Raw genomic sequence first — 6050 nt, 5'->3', positions numbered from 1 at the left:
GTGGCCGACATGGTAGGGAGTCCGTGGGTGGTGGCTAACACCGCATACGGTGGCGGTTAGCCACATACAATGGATGTTTTGGCCACTAGAGGTGGCTAGATGTGCGGGTCGAGAAGGGGCTGAGCATGGAGGGGCTTGGGAGGACCTTGGTGAGGTGGTGGTGGCATCAGTAAGGTGGTGCGAGGGCTCTACGGCGGCAGATCTAAGTTGTGCGTGAAGGAGAGTCCAAGAGAGAGGGAGAGAGCATGCGAGAGGAGGGAGGCTCGACTGGACATGGGGGTGGCTAGGGGAGGTCGCCAGTGAGGGAGGAGGCTTCTGGTGGTGGTGCAGTGGCCGTGGGTGGCAGAGCTTGGCCGTGGGTATGGTGAACCTGTGTGTTAGGGGGAGCTGCGGGCGTTGTCTAGGGAGGAGCTATGGTGGCTGCGTTCGGTAGAGGGTGGCCAGGGAAGACTCGTGGTGGTGCTCAGTGGTGGCCATGGTTGACGACAACGACGCTAGGAGGGAGATGCCATGAGGGTAAACCCATTTCGGGTTGCTCGCGTGCAGGAGAGGGAGGGGCTACTGGAGGGGCTTCAATGGTGGATGTGCTTGCCGACGTGAGGGGAGGCCGTTGGTGGTGGCGTTGAGGCTGGGTGGCGCACGGAGGTGTTGGGTTGAGCTGAAGGAGATTCAGCTAGGGGGGAGGGGGTGCGTGCAACGTAAGCTGAAGGAAGAGGGAGGAGAGAGAGGGTAAGGGAAAAGTAAGGGAGAAAGAGAGGGGGCTAGAGTTTTAATCCAAAACTTTCATCTTGAGGTCTTCAAAATGATCTAATAGTGGGCTTTAGATACTGATTTGAAAATGCGTAAACATTAACTTAACTAAAAGCACTGAGAGGAATTAAGATATAATATTATTTAAACTAAAGTTTAGTTTATAAAATAATATTCTTTCATCATTAATAAAATGATGAAATCTTATTTAATATCTTTAAGAGAATAAAACCATCTAATTAATTAGAGTTTTCAACATAATTTAAATCTCATAATATTTTAAATAACTGAAATCATTTTAATAAAATGATTTTCTACATTATAATATTTTTGGAGCTCTTCAAAAATATTATAATTATCTTATTTAAAATCAAGTTTGGTTCAATAATACTGAAAATATCTCATATAAATATTTTCAGGACATTTAAAAATTTTTTAGGGCTTTAAAACACAGTGCTTACTTTAAAAATCAATTGCTAACATTAAAAACATGTCTTTGAGGTTTGGCATGCATAATGAGGCTCGCAATCACTAGAGAGAAGGGACGGACTGTTATAGGTTCGGTCCAATCTTGTTCGGTTCAACCAATTTTCCAGTTTTTTTACACCCCTATATGTGGTAAAAAAGGCACATGAAAAGTTATAAAAAAAGAAATCAAAACCTGGCACTAGTTAAAAGCCAAAAAAAAAAAAAAAAAAAAACATAAATAATGATCTTGAGTTTTTCATTCTCGATTGTAATTTATTTAAAAAAAAGCTAAATAAAGAGCATCATTTATAAAAGGTTCCGATATTAAAATGAAATGTGAAATCTGTACGTAATAGTAAAATTATTTGTGAATAGTAATAAAATAATTGAGTGAAGATGTTTTATGTGATGTTGAAAATAAGAGAGAAAAAATTGAATAAAAATATTATAATATTAAAATATCATTATAATATAATTTTTTATAGGGGTGGGTAGCGAGGTCTCATCCACCTTGCCTCGCATGGAGAAGGCCTAGCAGGGAAGGGGTGGGGGCAGGATGACCCCAACAGGGCCCCGCCTTGCCCCCCGCTCCCTCAACAAATATAATTTTTTTTTATATATTTATATATATATATATATATATAAATATATTGTATATAGATATATACAATTTATTAAAGACTTGAAATTGTATTCAAGTCATTGGATTGTCTTGACCTTTTAGGCCAACCTTTATATAGGAGGCCAATGCAATACAATAATCATCCTTAAACAATTTGAGACTTAAGGACAGGTTTGGGAGGTGAGATGAGAATTTTGTGTTTTGTTTGAGAGTTTAAAATATTGTGTTTTAATATTATTATTGTATTGAGATTTGAAAAAGGTGAATTGAGATTTAAAAAAGTTGAATTGTTTATTATATTTTGTATGGAGATTTGAAAAAGGTGTAATGATGAGATGAGATGAGATGAGAATTTTGTGTCTCATCCCATCCCCCAAACCTGCCCTTAGTAGTCTAAAATCTAACTTTAATAAGTTTAAGTTCTTTTTGTATTTATAAATTTTAATTTATAATTTTAATTATATTATAATTTGGGTCTAAAAAATATTTTTAGACCAAAACAATTTTTTTTAGAGCCAATGCATTGGCCTAGGAGGGCGGATGGGTAGGGGAAACCCCCCCACCCCCACCCCCCGGCGGTCGAGATGGTGCAGGGAAATGTACACCCTGCCTTGTACCATGCGAGTATCAGCCTTAATTTTTTAATATAATTTTTATTTTAAAATTTTTAATTATTTTTAATTTTTATTTAAAAGTTTAAAAAAATTATAAATGATTAGATAAAAAAATTAAAAATCTGAAATTGAAAAATATATATTTAAATAATATTTATATGTTAAAATGAGATGCCATGAAACTATCCCAACCTCCTAATATGGACAAATTCTGGGGCCATTTCGTGGGCCAAGTGCCCGAGAATCTCCACCACTATACTTACTGGCACGTTTTTTTTTTCAAGTCATTCGTCGGCTTTCATTCACTGTAAATTGTTATAAAGTTTGTCATTTACAATATACTATCATACAGAGTTTGGTACATCTTCCATCCAGAACTACTCCTCTTCATTCAAAAGAGTTATTTTTGCCCAATTATGAGTCATTTCATTACTTTCCCTATAGCCGAAAACTACCTTCCAATTGTTGTGTTGACACCTTAGTTGCATAATATCTTCAACAATCTGACACCGTGAAGAGTCCTCCTCCTCATCTGACATTAAAGCCTCAATCAACTCCTTTGCATCCCCTTCAAAAATCACATATATTGTGCTAGTCTTCATTCAGAAAACCATGGCTCTCTAGAGAGCTATACCCTCTGTCAAATCTACAGTTGTGTTGTCATATTTTCTCGCATTTGAATTTAACGTATGATATAAATTTGATGCATAAATGTATCTGTCACTTAAACTTATTCTGTATACTTTTCCTGCATCATTATTACTGTACCGTTATCAATTTTTCTTTGAATTAAATATTAAAATAATTTATTAATATATTTTGATGACAGGATTTGAATTTTGAGAAGGAAGATTTGGATTTTATTTTTTATAATTTTAATCCCTTATTTGGATTATATATTAGAATTTACTATTTGGTAACTATATGTTTAAAACACTTTCAAACATGTTATATTTATGTAGAAATAAATTAAAAAATTACTTTCTGAAGTAGAAATGAAGATCATTTGATTTTTTTAAAAACTATGACCATATCCTAAAAAGTTTGAAAGTTGTATGAGTATTTTCGTCCATTGATAGTATTTTTAAAATTTGAACTACATTATAGATTATCCTAAAAAGTACATTTGAAGAAAATATCTTTTCTCAAACGTACTTTTTAATTTATTTTAGATTAAAAATATTTTGATATGTAACATCCAAACAATTTAATGTTTTCATTAATTTTTTTTAAAATGATTTAAACACTTTCTAAAATTCTTAACCAATGCCAAACATGCCCTTATTCTCACATTTGAATTTAAGGTATGATATAAATATCATGCATAAATGTATTTGTCACTTAGATTTAGTCTGTTTACTTTCCCTGCAGCATTATTATTGTACCGTTATCAATTTTTGTTTGAATTAAATACTAAAATAATTTATTAATATATTTGGATGACAGGATTTGAATTTTGAGAAGGAAGATTTAGATTTGATTTTTTTTATAATTACGTTTTTTTAAAAATTCTGGATTTGATATCTTAAAATTAAAATCCAGTTTTTTTCTATCCAAACTTAACCTATACGATTGGTATGGTAGATAATTGGTCCCTGAATTCTAAAGTTGGATTTGTCACTCCTTAAATTTACACCATTAATATAAGAGTAATACTAGATACAGTCATATATTGTGTAAGTTCTACGCACTCGTTTTGAAAAAGAATAAGATCTAATATTAAAAAATTAATTTTTTATGTGAATCTCATATTTATTCATTTTTTTAAAAGGGATGCACGGTATTTATATATTTTATGACTGTAAATATCATTTATATTATTTTAATCTAATCAACGTGTTTAACTCTATGAACCACTCATTAATAATTTTTTCTATAGAAAAATTAGAGGTTGTATTCAAGGATTGTTATCCTAGGAGGAAGGGATTCTCCGTCCTCTTTTTACACAAAAACAAATCTATCATTACTCTCGATACTGTTCTTTAATTAAATAGTATCAAGACTTCTTCGAGTATTGCTGCCGTGTGAGAAAAGATCAAGGATTAATATGCAAGCTGCTCGAGATAATGAGGTTAAAAAAATTACAAATACACCACTATTTTGTATTAATTTTGGATGATAACGCTCCTATAATTATTTTACAATTTATTTCATAATCAACCAATTTTAACATGTCACTTGATTAGAAATGAAATTCAATTTTATCATTAAAGAGATTTACTATATATCAACTACTATTCACTCTCACATCCTACACCTATAATTTTTTCATAAGATATGGAGGCATTTTTCGTAAGATATGAGAGTATGTTTTATATGATATATGGTGTAGAGTGGTGAATAGTAACTGATGATATGCTGTCAATGTTACCTGTGTTTAAGGAGATACACATGGCAGAATCCTGCCCTTTTATTTTAAACCAGCGGTGAAGATTTGAAGGGTGTTGAAGAGGATTCGATCCCAGAGAGGTGAAAGCGAAAGAGTTGGTGGTTAGCCAAGCTGGAGAGGAAAGCGAAAAGTTGGTAGCAATCGTGTGATGCGTGCGTTTGAGGCTTCTTTTCTTCTCTGATTTACGTTCTTTTTTCTATTCTTTTGCTGTTTACTTTTAGGCAAAGCACCATCATGGATTCATGAGTGTTATAACTGTCTTTGTCTTTGGTCGAACCAAATTCGAATCATTTCAAATCATCGTAAATTAATTATTAATAAAATCTATTATTTTTTAATTTTTCATAAAAAATTAAATTCATCTTTACTTACTTCATATATTCCAAATTAAAAAAATTAAATCCATCTCATTCTAAAAATATTAAATATATCTCAATAAAATTCACAAAATATTATTATTCATATACTCATCTTAATATCCAATAAACTGTCCTTGTCGTCACGGGTGTATCAGTGCAACCTTTTTGTACCTTTAAAACTACATAATAAATATTTCGTATTGCATTTATTTTCTAATTACCATTCTTTTTGTTTTTCAAATAAATATATACCTTATCAAATTTATTAAATAATTATGAATCTAAGATTATAACCTTATCAAACTTAAATTCTCCAGAATTATTGTAAGAACTATGAGATCTAGATTAAGAGAGACTCACAATAAAATGAGTTCCATAATATTTATTGAATAGTTAATATCAATCAATAAATTTATTAAAAAAAATCTATTTATTATCTATTTTCTCATCATCTCATAATGTAGTATTAGATAATAAGTCTACAAATAAAATATAATAAATAGTCTCAAATCATTTAATGACACATTATAAAATAATGAAAGAATGATATGAATTGAGATGATAAATAACATTCCTCTTATTTAAATAGTCATGACTTTGCATGTTACTTCTCTCTCTCACTCTAGAATCTAAACTCCTTGTATCTCTTGCAAACTGTTATATTTCAGGTGTCCATATCTAATAAAAACTGATTTGAAATAAAACATTTATATAAAAGTTATCATTCAATTTATACTTAGAAATATAAAAGGAAAATTTTCTTTTTTTATTAGAAATTCAGGAAAGAATTTTGATAATTTAGAATAGATATTGTAGAAAAAAGAAAATGATAGACAAAGCAAGATTCA

This window comes from Juglans microcarpa x Juglans regia, chromosome 1S (genome assembly GCF_004785595.1).
Source record: "Juglans microcarpa x Juglans regia isolate MS1-56 chromosome 1S, Jm3101_v1.0, whole genome shotgun sequence".
Taxonomy (NCBI): domain Eukaryota; kingdom Viridiplantae; phylum Streptophyta; class Magnoliopsida; order Fagales; family Juglandaceae; genus Juglans; species Juglans microcarpa x Juglans regia.
Note: the sequence above shows the minus strand (reverse complement) of the source record.